This window comes from Maniola hyperantus, chromosome 12, assembly GCF_902806685.2.
Source record: "Maniola hyperantus chromosome 12, iAphHyp1.2, whole genome shotgun sequence".
In the NCBI taxonomy this organism is placed as follows: domain Eukaryota; kingdom Metazoa; phylum Arthropoda; class Insecta; order Lepidoptera; family Nymphalidae; genus Maniola; species Maniola hyperantus.
This window is the reverse complement of record NC_048547.1, coordinates 6,393,489-6,412,130: the sequence shown is the minus strand read 5'-3', so window position 1 is coordinate 6,412,130 and position 18,642 is coordinate 6,393,489. Positions and strand designations below refer to the sequence as shown.

The 18,642-nt window shown below is 38.3% G+C and overlaps 1 long non-coding RNA gene across 1 annotated transcript in view; it reads left to right on the top strand.

The window, feature by feature from the left end:
• The first annotated feature begins 1,155 nt into the window (after positions 1 to 1,155).
• LOC138403084 (uncharacterized) overlaps positions 1,156 to 18,642 on the top strand; it is a 356,408-nt gene continuing 338,921 nt past the window's right edge. The window contains exon 1 of the long non-coding RNA XR_011237369.1: positions 1,156 to 1,189. This is a non-coding gene — a long non-coding RNA (uncharacterized lncRNA). The remainder of the gene's footprint in view (positions 1,190 to 18,642) is intronic.

The following is an 18,642-nucleotide window of genomic DNA, read 5'->3' as shown; positions in this document are numbered from 1 at the left end:
GTAATAAGGTGCCTAGCTATTTATGTTTTACAAAACATAGTTTCAGCCGACTTTTATGTAGCCGAATATTCGCCTGTATAAAATATTGGAATAGTAATATAACTTAGTTACTTACCTATTTAAGAATTTACATCACACTCATCATTCAACGAATTCTTATCGGCATGTTTTTGTTGTTTATCGATGAATAAATTGTTTTGCTAATCTATATATATTAAGTTTTAAAAAAATATGAACCCATTATTTATCAGTGATAACACATTATACCTACAACATTATTCGTAAATTAATAGAAATTATACACTTTCAAATAAATAAAAGGAAAACTTTTAATTCCATAAGTATTAATGCGAGAGTATGTCTGTCTGTACGCTGTCTGTTACATTTTAATGGCGCAATTGCTGTCTTGAAAAATTTGGCATAGATAGATTAGATACATCCTGGAGGAGGAGGACTCCACTTTATCCCGTACATAAAAATGTTCGTTTTTCAAAGGAATATTAGCCATGGTAATTGACTATTATAAATTCCCCTTTCCCCTCCAACAAAGCGAAAAGCTAGAAAGACAATAGTGCAACGGGTGGGGTTTGAACCGGCGACCTTTCAGAATTTAGTCCACTTCTTAACCGTTGAGCTATTGAGGTTCGATAATGGAGAAATTGGAATCCTGTTGTATTCTATTCTACTATCATGTAAGTATTATTAAAAAAAATAAGTTTCATCAAAAAACAGACACCTGCAGGTTCAAGTGGCCGGATCTTAGACTAATTTCCTTTAATGCGGGCCATGGATGGCCTCAACATGAATTTTTGGCAAGTCAAAATGTTTTGCGAATGACAAATTGTACGATTGATGCCCAACTAACGAATGTTTGCCGAAGACTTGCAGAATGTTCGCCAATGAGGCCACATCATAAAAAACTCGACAAGACTGCATGGAACCGGGATATTTAGATTTCGTTCTGGGCCACGTCTTAGGAAATGTTATGGTGTACAATGTTTGGGGCACCATAGGAAAAGTGTACGGTTTTGATAGCTTTTTATTTATTTGCAAGCAACTTTTTATAGTCAACTAGCTGCCCTGGCGAACTTCGTACCGCCAGACAGTTGTTTTTTTTTTAATTTTTTCTCTCCGTATGAACCATCCTCGTACTTCAAGGAATATTATGAAAAAAGAATTAGCGAAATCGGTTCAGCTGTTCTTGAGATTTGCGATCAGAAACACATTTAGCGATTCATTTTTATATATAGAAAGATTAGTATACCACTTTGATACCTAATCCTATTATTAATTGATGTTAATTACGCATTACCAGTGTTGACCTGTGATTAGTGAACTGGCTCAGTATAAGTTTCGGAGTTATTGTGTAACACCGGTCGAGCAATAGATTACCTTCCACTGAGAGGTTTCATAAAACGTTCATTGTTACTTTCATTTCAATGCAACTGGTGCACAATAACCACTACCATAGGCTTCATATAGAGGTTGATATTTAACACGACCAACTTCTTTCGATTTTGAACAAGACGCATCCATTAATTTCAATTGAAAAGATCGCTATTATTGTTCTCATAATTTACTTTATGATTGTTCGTAAAATCATGTGGCGGTCTCCATACAGCGACACTAGATGGTGCCCTAGGTGTCTTCAATCACTCACTGTGAAGCCTGAATCGCGCTAACGAAGTTTTAACCTCAGAAGACAAACAATGATTTCGAATTACGAATATTTTTGGGCAAAGCATTCCATAGTTGCACAGCATAATATAATGACAATGATGTCTCGTAGAATTGTAATGTCTAGATCCAATACCTTACCGTCGATCCCTTTTTTATTTTCAATGAAAACGGACTTGAGTTGGGATAAAAATAGTCTCAAAAAGTGCGTTTTCAACCAAAACTTGTCCAATGCTAAAGATTTAAAAAATGCGACGGCAGTCTCAGTTTTTTCGCTGATCTCTAAAATTTAGTATCTTAGACTATAGTAGTATTGTTCACCAGTTCTTCAATTATGTAAGTACCCAAGGTTATTTGTAAATCTGGTAATCGCTGAAATGTTATCGAAATGCCGTCATCACGTTGCGTGACGTAGGTACGTCGGGTGTCGTGCGACTATTTTTCGTGCACCAATGCTTGTGTTAGTAATTACTGAACAATAAATAAATAAAAAATACCAGACCGATTGTGTAAATTTGGTCACACTCATTATATTATTGTTAACTACCTTAACTTAGTATGAATTTTCCATCACTTTATTATTTACGCCACACGATGGTCACACTTATTTGTTTGAAACACGTCACGTACAATTCAACTGATTAATTATTATTTATGATAAATCAGATGATATTTATTTCAATGGCAACTAAGCCGCGATTGTGAGTGCAAGCAAACTGCAGTCTAATTTTGAATTTTGAGATCGGGACTCATTTATAAAGTGACCAATGGTAGAGGGGTTTTGAACGCATTTGGACACCAGCCGCTAAGAGAATCTCCTGCGCATCCATGGTAGGGGTTACTCTAGATCCCTCAGCCACATACAGTATATCCACCGCTCAGTTATTGTTTATGCATTCATTGGTAGTTAGTCATGGTCGCCAATGCGGACAGCATATTTGCGTTTGAACGGCTTTCTTCAAGGCCGGCCATTTGAAATAAATCGCCTAATATTCACGCGTTATTATAATATTATCTATAATACTTACTTATTGCGAAATTATTTAAGAATTCTGTATTCGATCGTGGGCTTCCATAAAACTACTTTGGAGGTGTGGCGTTTAATAGGTATGAATATTTATTACCAGACGTTTTCCGCGATTTTGTCCGTTTGTATTTAGGTTTTTATAATCAAACTAGCTGATGCCCGCGACTTCGTCCGCGTGGATGTAGGTTTTCAAAAGCCCATGGGAACTCTTTTATTTTCCGGGATAAAAGAAGGCAGGTCATGCCTGTCGTAGAGGTGATGGCCGTTGGAGCCGGAAAGTCCTTGAGTGGAGACCGCGTAGGTAGGCAAGCATAGTGTGGGACGCCCTCCAGCACGATAGACCGACGATATAAAGAGGCTGGCGGGAAGTGGCTGGATGAGGAAGGCTGAGGACCGGGTGTGGTGGCGCTCTTTAGGGAAATCCAGTGGAAACTACGATTTTCTGAAATAAAAAGTAGTCTATGTCCTTCTATAAGCTTTCTCTGTACCAAATATTGACAAACTCGGTTTAATAGATGGGCAGTAAAAACAGACAGACGCACTTTCGCATTTACAATATTAGATTAGTATGAATGTTATAGTATGGATTAACTGATCGGACACCTGCCACTAACAAAGGGCTTGATCTACCAATTTAAATTGCCTCAGCAAGCTATGGAGAAGACTATGTTAAGAGTTTATCTGAAGGATAGGTGTCAAATCAAGTTCCCAATAGCCAAAACCGTCAGCAAATTGAAGTGGCAGTGGGCAGGCCACGTTTCGGTGGGAGCGTGATGGCCCTCAAGCAAGATGGGCTGACGATATAAAGAGAGTGGCGAAAAGTCGCTGGATGACTGAAGACCTGGTGTTGTGGCACTCTTTGGAAAAGGCCCATGTTTAGCAGTGGACGTTCACAGGCTGAAATGATGATATATCCTTAAGTACCCATTAAGATGCCCATGAATAAAAACCATAATAATTTTAAGTAAGATTACAATAAAATATCAATTAAGTGTTATCAGGAACGAAAGAGAGTTAACGAAAAAATCAGTTGGTTCATATACTTTCTCCGCGCGTCAATGAACTCTTAGTATGGAATAGTTGATTATTTTTCGTGATTTCAGGGTAGGCTTCATGGTAAAGTATTCCCTTTCCTGATAGGGTTATCATGCAGTTTCACTAATTTATGTCCATATTTTGTGACGGTGTTACCTATATTTACAAAGCTTCCCTGTATACTACGTTATGTGTAACGCCGTCGCAACAATATACGAACATATTAGCAGCGCTACTCACCCTGGACAGAGCCACATAGAGCTGTCCGTGGCTGAAGCAGCTCGTGGTGAGGTCTACGGCCTACGCCTGCGGTGCGCAACGTTTGGCCTTGCGCCTTGTTGATCGTCATCGCAAAACATAGACTCACAGGAAACTGCACGCGCTTGAAACGGAATGAAAAATTATTGGGGATAAGTGGTATCCGGGGAATAAAAACTTGTTCCCCAGCACCACACCCAGTTAAAATTTCCGCTTCAATAATATTTTGTTGCAATCGGACTACCCTTAGCCGAGTTCCGTTGCATAATTTCGGCGGACTTAAATTACGCAACAGAATGATTGGCACTCCAACTTTTAAATTTATGGTGTGCAAGGGCAGCCCAGGAGCTGACAACGAATTCAAAAATTCTATCGGGTAATTAGTTGCATCATCTTGCTCCACCACCCGATTGATGAAGCAATATTGTGTACTTTGACCTACGAATCTTTTTCAGTTTTTAGGGTTCCGTACCTCACAAGGAACCCTTATAGGAAGAAATAGGAGGAAAAAACGCTTGCATGTACCTTTGCCATATCCATGCCATATCTTAACAAAATCCAAAAAATTGCAATCCAAAAAATCAAGCACTTAATATTTATAGAAGATAGTTTGTAGTATGTACCACAAAAAACGCCTGCATAAACCTATGCTATAACCAAACAAAATCCTAAAAATACAGAAGAAACCAAGTACCTACTTTAATAATATATATTATAGAAGAACAATAATCAAGTAGGTACCGACCTAATTAGTAACTAAATAGTTCTGAAAAGAACTTTTTATACGATTTTAAATTCCAGATATTCAGATCAGATTTCAATTTTTAAGCTCAATTTGGATGCGTGCGTCACGTAGCGGTAGGGAGCCAACCGCGCGTCTGAGCCGCGCGGAAACTTGCCACTTAGCATTGAATTTAAAGGTAATTTGGACACGTCAGTTGCGTAGGGCGCCGACCGTGCGACTCACAGAGTACTTTTAACATATGGTGCGACTGCGCCGCGCGGCTACCTATCCTATAGATGTTTCTTTCCCCTTGCGCCGCCTTCTCCACTCCCGTCCCCGCGAATGGATGCTAGCAGACACCAGTTTACATTGCATATTATGAGCACTGCATAGATACCATGAAAATTAATATTGTATTAATAAGTACCTACTTATTGTATTAATAAGTACCTACTTATAGAACAGTTCTGCTCTAAGCTTTGTTTGCTTTGTGGGGAAAATTAACCCTGCAGTATGCAATATTAACTGTCTCCTTTGGAATGGTCTAATTTTCACAACAGGTCTATCCATTAAGCCTATACGATAAAGTGGGAACGCCAGCTTAAGATGAGCCATACGTTCAAAGGTTTCTGCATATTCCGAGTTTCAAGCTATTTGGACCATAAACTGAGGGTTATTATGTCTATTATTTCTGAACTACAAAACTGGTGACTTTAAAATATTTACAGAACAATCTTTAAAATATCCCCTTTCTAACAAAAAAAGAATGAATGAAATCGGACTACGCATTAATGAATTACAGCTCAGTATACATTTTAACTTTCAACCCCTCTCCTAAGGGAACCATGCTGAATTTCGGGATAAAAAGTATCCTATGTTAGACCTCATAGTATGACCTCAAATCGTACCAAGTTTCATTGGAATCCATTCAGTAGTTTCAGCGTGATGCGCGGCCGTGATACAGACAGACAGACAGACAGATAGACAGACAGACAGACAAAAATGAAAAAAATTACAGTTTTGGGTTCAGTATCGATTATAGAGTGCCCTCGAAAAAAAATTTTCAAAATATCTTCAATGTACAGAATTTGACCTGTTACAGTTTTATTATAAGTATTGATATTGATATCGTAGAAACTTTTTGATTTTTTAGAACAAAATCTATGTCCGTCCCAGGGATGCGAGCTCTCTGTGCCAAATTTCATCAAAATCGTTTTTAAACAGATGAACCGTGAATAGCTAGCAGAAAGACAGGCAGACACATTTTCGCATTCATAATAATTATTTTAGTGTGGATTAGGTTAATAATAGATTTTACAGATGTAGTTACCTAATTAGTACTTAGGCACGTTTTTAATAAATAAAAGCAGCACATAAACTATACTTTCTCCCACTCGCTCGGAATTGGCTACTTTACTGAACAAAGGATTTCATTACAGAGGACTGGTGTCGGACTGGCCACACACCAGCAGTTTCCAAAAAGACTGTATGAAATTTGCTGGACAGTTTCATATGAGGTTCTTTATGTTGTAGACTATCATATTTTTTTATTTTTAGGTAACCGATTTTGTTAATATTCTGACTATTTTATATTTATGTTTTTATTTTTTTATAATATCTTGTTTTAATACACTTTTTATTTTTATTTTTTTATCGTTTTTATTATTTATTTAAGCATTTTATTAGGTATTATATCTTTTTTCAATATATATTTTTTATTTCTTTTTTAATACATATTTTTTATTATTAATTTTTTAAGAGTTTTTTACTCTTGTGTTTTTAAATTTTAATGGTTTTTACATTTTATTTTTTAAGTTATTTTTTATTTTTTTGACTATTATTTAGTTTTAGGAGTAGGTAGGTATATCTAATATACAATATAAATTTTAATATGAATTTAGTTTAAAAGGACTCTGCTGGCGCACATTCTTTCAAAATCATTCCAGAAGTCCTCGGCTTCGCCTCGGCCTTCCAATAGTACTCGGCCAGTAATAGCTTTATATCAGGCCTGGACTGTAATGTGCCTACTATTAGAAATGAAACTTCCATGCAAGCTTGTTATAATAGAGCCAATACAAATGCAATAATTTAAGCACTATACAGTGTCCTAACAACGGATGACAAACTGTTGCTTTACAAAGCACGGTGGTTTACAGTCCGACATTAAATCTTTGTTCTGTTAAAACGTCGCAATCTGTCTTTAGGTCGTAAGTGTGGCATAAAATACGGCGTGACTCTTAGTGCCTACTTGGACTTCTAGTCGCAGAGATGAGCGAAAGATTTACTAAGTAGGTACTTACTTCATTTATCTGTGGTACTTACCAATTTTTTAAAGGATTCAGGCTCATTTTAGTAAGTACAAAAATCTTTGTAAATTGACAACTCTATAGATTCAAAGACATAACCTTAGTGTTACTTCTTTTTTATGCTTTTTAACTTCTCTTTCTGCGTCGTATTCTTCATTGCTGAGAGTTGGGTCGTAGCCCTGCCCATTAATCACAAATAATGGTAGGGCACGCGAGGCACGCAAAAAATTAAAAGGCCATATTCGGACCTCCGAAGTCGGTCACCTATCCAGTTACAGATTTGGGTCAACCATCATCGTCATTATGATCAACCCACCGTCAGGCGTCAGCCTACTACTGAGCACGGGTCACTGTCAGAATGAGAAGGGTTTAGGGCTGAGGCCATAGTCTGCCAAGCTGGTCAAGTGTGGATTGGCAGAATTCACACATCTTTGAGAACATTATGGAGTTCACTCAGACTTCAAATTGCTTACTAACTTACCTTATACTTAATTAAAGTCAACAATATTTAAGTTACTTACATAACTATAGATGAATCCAGCTAAACTCACGTGGTTAGTCGACGTAAGCCCAACTATTTCGGACCCACCTGGGGCCAACTCAACTCGCGCCGCTCTGCGACGCTGCGTGCTGCTCGGGCCATGGCCCGCACGGACCGCTGTGAGAGGTGCTGAGGTGGAGAGAAGGGGGGAGATGCCTGCGAAACTATTTACAGTCGAGCTTACATCCACTAACCACGTGAGTACAGCCGGAATCATATGTATATTTATAATAGAAATCACTCACGATATGCTAAAATACTTAGATACATTTTGATCCAATTGTGTCGATCCGCTGCATGTTTGGTTAGCCCTGCCGTCTCTTGACCTAAGTGTACTTGTAGTAACCGAACTGCGGTTCGCTTAGTCACTGAAACATTCCTTTCGTGCCGATCCTCTGCAGATCACTGATTGCTCATACCGAGCGACGAAATATAAAGTGGATGTTTCGGTTTTCAAGCTGTGTCCTTCCTTTGTAAGTGATACCTAACTCATAGATAGATGTTTTCGGCTAGTTACAAAGCACTTTTCAGTACAATTTTGGAAAGCTGGTCCAATAAGCGCAGAAACATGGGCAAGTAAAATAAATATAGATCATTTTTGCGTAATGCATTGCTCTCCGTCTCTCCCCGCCTCTAGAATTCTAGATGGCGACTTTTTGATCGTCAATAAAATTGTTGAATCTAAATTTATAAAAGAAAAAGCTGACTACTGAATGACTGATGTAGCAACGCACAACTCAAACTACGAAGACATCCGCTAAGAAAGGTTTTTAAAATTCAACTCCAAAGAGGGTAAAATATGGGTTTGTTTGAGTAGTCCATGCGGACGAAATCACGGCAGATAAATTATGTACTAAATAGTGATAATTAACTCCGTTAACGGTTAACTTAAAACTAAAGCTACGAGGGGTTCCAAACGCGCCTTGGTCTGAGAAGAAGCCTATAACAAACTCAGTCGGATATAGACGGGCACCTTTATAAATGCCAATCGAATAACGACGGTCAACTCAACGGGCCGTGAAGGCGGGGACATACTGCAGCATTGCACAACGTTGGACGTCCGCGTCGGTGCGCGGCGCCGGCGCAAGATGCTGTATGATTTATTGCCGATCCTAAACCGTTATTAACGTATTCACGACAGCTATTTCAACAACTCTACTTGAATTTACTATGTGTGACGTGCTCTTTTTTTTAAAATTAACATTATCAACTCATGACCAGCTTACGTGCCACTACCGAGAACTGGTTTCCTCTCAGAAAGAGAAGGCTTTAGGTCATGGTCCACCCAGGACTTTAGCTAGAGTTGAATTAAAGTATACCACCCCACTTGTAGCTGTAGTATGTTCCTTAATCTGATCTGGTCAAATCTGATCAAAGAGCCATGAAAGTGCCTAGTCCGTCTGCTAAGACGATCGCCTCCTATTCGAGAGATCAGAGGTTCGATTCCGGGCACGCACCTCTAACTTTATGGAGTTACTAGCTGCCCCGGCGAACTTCGTATCGCCTAACAATCGATTCTTTTTCAGGAATTTTTTAAAATTTTTCTCTCCGTAAGAACCATCCCCGTACTTCAAGGAATATTATAAAAAAAGAATTAGCGTAATCGGTTCAGCTGTTCTCGAGATTTGCGATCAGCAACACATTTAGTGATTCATTTTTATATTATAGAAGATGTGCGTTAAAAGCAATTGAATATCACTTGAATTAACAATGAAGGAAAATATCGTGAGGAGACCTGCATGTCTGAGAGTTCTCCATAATGTTCTCAAAGGTTTGTGAAGTCTGCCAATACGCACATCGTCAGCGTGGCGGACTGTGTCCTGCACCCTTGAGGAGACCTATGCTATAGTGGGCCTGCGATGGGTTGATCATGGTGATGATGATCTGGTCAATGATTTGTGTGCAATAGGTAGGTAGCTAATAAACAGCTTTTACGCTTCACAAGTAGCATATATTTAGCATAGCTAAACCGCTCCGTTCCTACCGTTACCCTTACCCCGACCCGTCTTCGCCCAACGGGATCGCACGGCCTCGGACTGCAAGTCTGAATCGCTCACTATTTGATTTTATCAAGACGTGTTATACTTACCGTGGTTACTTATAAAGTTTCATCATATCATTTTAACCCATCTCTGGCCCACTGCTGAGACGGTCCTCTTATTTCTCAAAAACTTTTATAATGGGGCTCTGTGTTAGTATAGATAGACCTACATGCAAAATTATAAGTTACTCGTGATATACTTAGTACTTACCCAGCAGTTTGAGCTGTATGAGTACATTAATATGTCAGTTAGTCAATTTCTCCTTTTTATACATTGGTATTTAGGTAGGTATGTATGTATTGAATCTGAAGGCCTCAAACTAATTTGTGAATACCAGTGTTAGTATGCAAAATTGCTAGAAATAATTAGGTTATAGCAAGCCCTGTGAGTGAGGTCAAAGGCTTTCTCCGTGGGTAGTTCGTAATAATGTACCTACTCTATCGATGGGGGAAGGGGTCAAAAAGTGGGGGGTGGCGAACCTTGTCGCACGCGCGAGTAGAAAGTACTTCTCTGCTTCTACCATTGTTTTCTTCATTATTACACTTATTTATCAGCCGTCAGACATCAAGTAGTTTATTGCATTTTTTATGCAAATGTACCTATCTTGTCACGAACAAAATTGGAGACGTAATTCTTGTAATCCAATTGTAACTTGAAGTACCTATTCAATTTTATAGTTTAAACATCCTGTCGTCGAAGAAACCCGTTGATAAGTCTGTAACTGGGCTCCCTAAATGACAGTTAAGCTGCAGACACATTGTTGATATAGTGACGTGTCGTTACGCGTCAGATCTCAGAATATTCAGAAGGTGGTCGGAGTCATACTTACACATTTTTTATCCGACTTCGCAACGCAAACGTTTGGTTATGTTAGATATATTGTACCTATCAGTCTATTATTTTTGTTTGTTTCTTTGCGTCGGTCTGGAGACTAAAACGATGACTGGTTTTTATGATGTATCTGAATAAAATAAAAATCTTGCACTTAAAGATTTTTCTTAATCTTGCGAGTTACTAAAGTAGTGAAAAAAAGCCAATATGGCACCAACTATACCTGCGTCATATTGGAACAAATAAAAAATGCAGATCGATGAACTTTGGCAAATTGACCAGATCAATAATAGTTAGGTTTCCTTGATTATTTTCCTATCCATTTAAATGACCATTTAGAATGTTACTCTTTAAAGTTGTGTTTTAATTTTATTTTTTCGTAGTACACTAGGGACTAAAAGCGTGGACCGATTTTAATGATTCATACAGGAATAGGTTTATTTTAGGGCCTGTTTTACAACCTCCAGATAAATGTTATAACGGAAAATGTCAAATTAATTCGTTAGATAAAGTTTATCTGGCAGTTGTGAACCAGAAATCTTGCAAATGTCATTTAAAGTATTATCAAGTTATCACCGTATATAAAACGCAGTTGGGAATAATAGAACACGTGCGAGTAAGAGGAGTTTTCCGATGTGGGTCGATGATTGTCGGGTCAGATTGTGTTTCAACACTTCGCTAATGTGTTAACGTCTTTAGTCTATTTCAAGTTAAATGAAATTTGGATGTTACTGAAACGACAAAACAAATTAAAAGGTCAAAATATTTGGAAATTCTTATACTTAGTTCGATCGGTTGAACTGTGGCAGACGAACCGTGACCATTGGATTTCGGGTAACACATTACTCTTTGCCAACAGATTGGGTCATTCTTTTGTCCGCGTGGGAATGATGCAAATGAGTCGCTTCGCTATTTCTTTGTTTGATTTCGTGAAAGTTTACACGATCGACGAGGAAACAGGGCCGACGGTGGACTGATGTGAACGCTGTTTTTATGTAATTGTTGTAACGCAAGGGTTAGATAGTGCAAGGTTAAAGTTCAAACGGGTTTTTCTTAAGTTTAATGTTTCTACTTTTGAAAAATTTAATTAAAAAGTGAAAGATAACTTAAATTAAAAACTGATAATAATAATATATACACGTAATGTATTTTTATATAAATTATATTGCACTAGCTAGGGACTGCGTTCGCATTGACTAAGTTATTAAAATCCTGTATGAACTCTTTTTTCCGGTATTAAAAATGTCCCTATGTCCTTCTCCGAGATGCAAGCTATCCTTTTGGCGAAATTCTTCAAGATTGGTTTAACCGTAGTTTAGTAGATTAGGATTCGGTTGATCCGTGAAAAGCGAACAGACAAACAGACAGAGAGACAGACGTACCTTCTTTCGCATTTCTAATAAACTTTTTTTAAATGTACTTAAATCTAAATATATAAAACGAAAATGTGACTGACTGACTGATCTATTAACGCATAGCTCAAACTACTGGACAGATCGGGCTGAAATTTGGCATGCAGATAGCTATTACGACATAGCCAGACGTAGGGTTCGAAATTTATGTAGTCCATGCTGACGAAGTCGCGGGCATAAGCTAGTATTACAATACTTAAAGCTAGCCTTATCTAATTACTATACAAATCATGCCCGCGTGGGATAGAGCCAAGAATACTGGCTGCATTTCCGCGCTCGACAGCCAGGCTGATTCGTTGCGCAATAAATGAGCCAGCCCTTCTGTCACCAGATGAGGCTATTAATCGCGGTGAAATGTCTCGTAAAATTTTTGTAGCACTAAGACTAATTTAAATTATTATTTGTATATTCAAGTAAATAGGTACTGTCTTTACAAATATGAACCATGGGCAAGGTTATGGTTTATAGACAACAAAATAGCGGGGCTACGATGCCTACGCTCAGCGATTATGTGGGCCGATCTGTCGCATGAGCATAGTTGAACTAGGTGAGTAGGTACAAAAATAGGAAACCATATGGTATTTTCCAATATTTTCTAAGGAACTCTACACGCCATGCATTTTCAAAGATTTGTTATGTTGTTACATATATATATATATACAATATACATAGATGCTCCTCATAGGAAACGCTACCTAATTTTAGTAGGTAGGTATACTATTTAGTTACATATAAGAATAATATCATATGAAATAGGTATATCATATAATCTCTAATCGCAAACCAGATTTTTTTTCTAAAAGGTACTTACTTCTCAACGTATTTTTTATAGCAATATACTTAGGCTTTTATTTAAATCAACATTGAATACCGACGTATGTTAACAAAAACAAGATTCGCTTGAGAGAATTTGCATAAATAACAAAGTTTGTTATACGTCAAATACCTAATAAGATTTCCTCCTGATCTCGTAACAAAATGATGATAGGTAGATACCTACCTACTTGTTACCCCAGAAGTTTCACGACTTTCCTGATTCAGTTGGTCGTGAGCGATATGGTCTACGCTAGCGCTACAATACGTAGGTATAGTGCGTGTTCCCTTAGTTTGTAATAGTAAAAACCTGTGAGATAATGATGTAATTAATGGTGAAAATTACATCCAGACCGAAGCTTTGACTGCTCGAAAATACGACGAAACGCTTCGAGAAAAGGTACTTGAGCCCCGTCCTTTAGTTTGACTCGTCTTGGCGGGGGCACTTCCGTGCCCCCTGATAACGATGTAATGGTGAAAATTGCGCAAACTTTAAACTAAAGCTAACTACGCTAAAGCAAAACTACGAGGGTTCCAAACGCGCCCAGGTCGAGAAAATCCCACTCAGTTAGGTATTCTTTATATTATCACCACTTTAACTTAGTCCACCACACAAAATCACTTAAACTTAGTCTTCAAAAATAGATTTTTTTACATTACAAACAGACCTTATCATGGAAAGTGAGCCGAGAGCGCGCAATTAATCAGCCATCTCACTATTACGACATGTGTTCTTTGCCAAGACGCCGACTTAACCGCTATTTACCAAGTCTGTGCGGTAACACATGACCTAAACTGACCCTTTTACCTCTGTTTAACATACATTGCTGTGTGACAATTGAAATTCAATATTCTAAGCTACAGTTAGCCTGCAATGGAAATAAAACCTTGATTTATGCTAGTAGATGCGGTGTAGAAAAATGACTGCGAAATGGTATGTCATGGTAACTCTAACTATCCATTCTCTGATCAACTCGCCTAGTAAATTACCCGCCGGCTTTATTTTCGCAATATGTCCCTTCATTAGGAGTAGGTAGTAGTGCCTAATCTAATAGATAATGTTATGATTTCAGTAAATTCTGAACAATGAAGATGCTGCGAAGATGTGATATCTACGCTACGAAAATATGTGACCGTTTCCACCAATACTAAGCTATGCTCTGCACATGATACAGCACGGATCCTTCCATATAAAAAACATAAATCTTAGTTGAATCCGTTTCCACCAGTGCTAAGCTATGAGCACCAATGAATATGATTGGTGGATATCAAACGCATCCATAGCAACGTAGCATAGCACATCTCTGGTGGAAAAGCAGCCTAAACATAGATTATACAATAGGTAGATACTATTTTAATAGCTAAGTACGAGTATGTTCACCAGCATCTAATATTGAATGAGACTATGAGTAGTTAGTATGAAGTAGGGAAATAGGTCAGGGAGGTAGAGCATAGCAGGGCAGGTTACGACTGGAGTCATTGCATGCTATTCGCATCAAGGTTGTCTTTGCGAGGTCGAAATGCAAATTAAAACTTATTTTGTCTCTTTATTAGGTAACTAGCTTATGCTCGCGACTTCGTCCGCGTGGACTACATAAATTTCAAACCCCTATTTCACCCCCTTAGGGGTTGAATTTTCAAAAATACTTCCTTAGCGGATGCCTACGTCATAACAGCTATCTGCATGTCAAATGTCAGCCCGATCCGTCGAGTAGTTTAAGCTGTGCGTTGATAGATCAATCAGTCAGTCAGTCAGTCAGTCAGTCAGTCAGTCACCTTTTCCTTTTATATATTATAGATAATAAAAGATATATATGATAAAAGTACTTACTCATAGTTTAATAGCATATAATATTTAATCACGTACCTAAGGCATTAATCGATTTATGCGTAGGTAATTGATTTTATCCTTTCCATTATACTTTAATCCTAACCGCTGCAATTTTTTAGTGGGTGTCGTGGCAGATCCAGTAGGTAAGTACTTAAGTCCACATATTCTCTTTGTGCTGGATACGTTTTTTTGGCATTTTCTACAGCGCAACAAAGATATCATCATCGTTTCAATCTATCGCTGCACCACTACTTAACACGGGATCGTCAGGATCAACTCATCGTCGGCTCATTCGGAGCACGGGTCTCCTCTAGGAAGGGCCAAAATTTGTGTTTGGCCATAGTCTATCACACTGGCCAAGTGCGGATTGGCAGACTTTACACACCTTTGAGAACATTATGGAGAACTCTAAGGCGTGCAGGTTTCCGCACGATATTTTCCATCTCCGTTGAAGCAAGTGATATTTTAACTCCGAAAAGTTAGAGGTCGGGTCAGGATCGAGCCCCCAACCTCCGATTAAGAGGAGGAGTCCTAACCACTAGGCTATCACAGCTGCAATATGGTATCATATCAAATAGGTATCATACCTATTAATAATTTAGTTCATTACCTGTCGGAACTACTTCATCAAGATGCTCAACACAATAAGACGTCACAGAATCACTATAGGTAGATATTATGATTATTCGATATCTAGATTATGCTATTATTTTTGTTGAATTATAGACTTTAAGTCTATACCAACAAGGTTCATCAAGCGTTGAAGGTATATGCATGTTTAATATACGTGTTCTAAATGTAATTACCGTATGCGTTGGTGCGTTGATATGTATGGTAGCAATACAAGGCATCGATTATTTGATAAGTCCTTTATTAGCGACACGCTGGGGCAGTGGGCACGTGTAAACGTTTTCTATGTAGTAACAATGATGGGGCATTTCGATTCAGATTTTATTTAGACTCCACTTGGTAGGTATAGTTTTGGTCTGGTTAACCATAGAGGTAGTTTTGCCCGAAAAAAATTGATTCTTATCTATCACTTGCTGAGTAACGGTGACGGTTCTTATTAATTTATCTCTGTATCTCATACCACGTACCGGACCGGACACGTTCGCTGAGTGCATTGGCCCAGTGCATCTGGCCAATGTGTACAGGGCTAAAAAAATTGCAAACAGCGCTGACGCGTTAGTCGGTGCTCCCCGCACACGTTAGCTCACCGTTAGCTGTTAGGCCAAATAGAACATGGAGACACACAAAGCAACTGCTCAAAACAGTTAAATTGGCTATTGGGCCAACTAGAACTGGAGGCATAAAGCAACTGTACAAAACAGTCGAGTAAAAGGCGATAAATAGAATGAATGTGGGAACTGCGTTGAAGCGAAGATCAATTATTGTAAGTCATTAACGGCCAAGGCGTCTCGTGCGCACTACAGCCTTGCAAATTAGTCGACCGCTGCAGATAATTATGATCTGCGTACCTACTTGCTGTATGACGCTTGAATATATTACCCACTCGTTGTTGTTAAGACGCCACGAAACAAAAATATTAGAAGGATTTTATTCACTGTAATGTACCGAGAAAGAGATGACAATAAAGTAATGTGGGCCGCGACTGAGACAAAAAATCAAATTAAATTGTTGGAAATTGCAATCATTGAAATAATAATAGGAATAAAGATACTACAAAAAGATTACTTACCGTTTTCGAATAAAAGTAAAAAATCTAGCTTTGGAGTAGTTTTCGGAATTTTTCCTGTCGAAGAAATTGTATCCAATTTGGTTTCTATTTCATGATAATATGTTGAAATAATATTAAACTAAGTTATTTTATTTATAGTTATCAAATTAACAGTCACAAAATTCTTCATATGGTCCCTAAATAAGAGTGCTAGGATAGTGATAGGGATAATATATTATTAATGTAATGTAGCCGACTAAGATGTAAGTCACCCAACATCTATCGGTTTTTCGTACTATACGCCCTTGCCCATTGCCGCTTCAGCTTCACAACTCGTTGAGCTATCTTGTCTTTTCATCTTCTCGTCCTAAATTCGCTAACTATGAGCCTCATAAAGAAGCTCAGAGTCAATCAGCTCAGCCGGCGATGCAGAGAGATATGCTTGGAGTTTACCTAATAAGTATTTTAAAATACGGAAGTAATTCTTATTTTGCTTGTTGGCTTTTAGATACGGAAGCATTAAACATACCTATTACCGACTACGTCGCTACGAGAGGCTCTCACGATTATGAAATGTCGTGTCATTAAATCGAAAACAATAAACTTGTTAAGCGAACGGTGAAAGATGACCCTCTGACCTCAATGATGGTTGTACGAAGAGGATTTTTGGAGCGGTCATCAAAAATATCCATTCTCCGAGTTGGTAGATAATACTAATATAAGTTCGTAGTTTCACGTAATAAGACTGATGGATGATACGAATTTTCGCATAGGAGCACGCGCAGATGCATCCCCATGCGTCATGGGCTGGTCATGGGTTTAAACTTGTAACTGTTGCTCGCCCGCTAATCGAAAGGTGGAACTCAACAAGCAATGTGCGACCGAATAGACAGCGCTGCCGTCGCCTTTCACATCGTAGCACCAAATAGATCGAAAAATCTTCTACTGCGCAGGTACAAGGTCAGTGGTCCTTTTACATGTGTTTTAACAAACTGTCGATATATATAGTGTACCTATACCTACACTCTACCTATAGCACTCGACAGGTCGGGATTGCTATTGGGGAGGGAAGGCCCCGCAACTCGCCCAACCCTCGAGCTAATCTGGTGCGGGTGAGCGCGGGCGACGTGCGGGTGTGCGGAGCGCCCCCCCCCCCCCCATACCCCGATTGCCATCTCGACTTGTCGCGGACTATATAATAAAAAAATTACACGTGTAAGCTACTCGTAACTAAGTAATACAAATCTTAGTAAAAAATAATTGCTGTTTTTATAGGCAATTAAAAATAAATAATTAACGTTTCGACTTTGCCTACTTAGTAAGTATTTTACGACTAGAGAGCTTGCATCTACATAATTTTCAAGTAAAGTACATCAATGTCAACCTTGCACTTACTCGTTACATCTAACCTTCTGCCTAATGGACTAAGAGCCAGAGCGTGCCAGACCTTCGTTATTTTATAAACGCTGAAAGTTTCTCTGCGTATTGTCCCCAACACAGGGAGCAACGATCAGACTATGAAGTTTAGATCATGGTGGTTTTGGGAGATAATAAAAGTATAAAAAATCTTACGTCAAAGTAAAAAGTCTATTTTATATACATAATATATTCTTTGAAATGGTACTTACTTATTAAAAATCACGTCATGCATTGCCAGACACTTTGTGCTCGTTGTCGCGGCACCCCCCTGCCAGACACCCTTAAACTTTAACAATTTATTAAATTTTAAGGGCGTCTGGCAAGGTTGACTTTATACGTTGACATAAGGTTTTTTACACCTTTACTACCTGTTATCCCCCAAAGCCACCATCATCCAAATTCCAAACTTCATAGTCGCGGATCATTTCTTTCTGTGTTGGGACAACACACAGAGAAACTTTCAGCTCTTATAAAATAACGAAGGTCTGGCACACGTTGGCTCTCCCATTCTTTTTATTGATTATATATTTTTTCCGAAAAATGATTTTATAAAAACTCCCCAACACCCTGTTATGTATGAAGTGATCGTTAAATAATATTATTACGAACTGTTCGGCTACTAGCTAGCAGGCGGCAGGTCTATAATTGACTGTAATAAGGCAATGCAGAAGCATCATAACAATTTTCATCTGTTATCAATCGCTTCCTCAAGATTTCGTAAGAGTTTACAGAGGCTACTACTAAGTATAAACACAATAATAAAACAATTAAGTATGAGAATACTTTTTATAGCAGGGGCCAGGGTCATAATCACAAGTTCGATAACAGCCATTCTGAAAAGAGACTTCGTTTTGTAAGTTGGCATCTGAGTCGTGAACTCATACGGAGTAACAGACCTACCTATATCTGCGTTTTATGGGAATGTCAAATCATGTCAAAGTCAAAGTCAAAGTCAAATGATTTATTCAAAATAGGTAATAAATTATTCTTATTGATGGTCTGATATGGTGTTAGATTTGTAAGATATAGTGGTGATAATTATTACGCA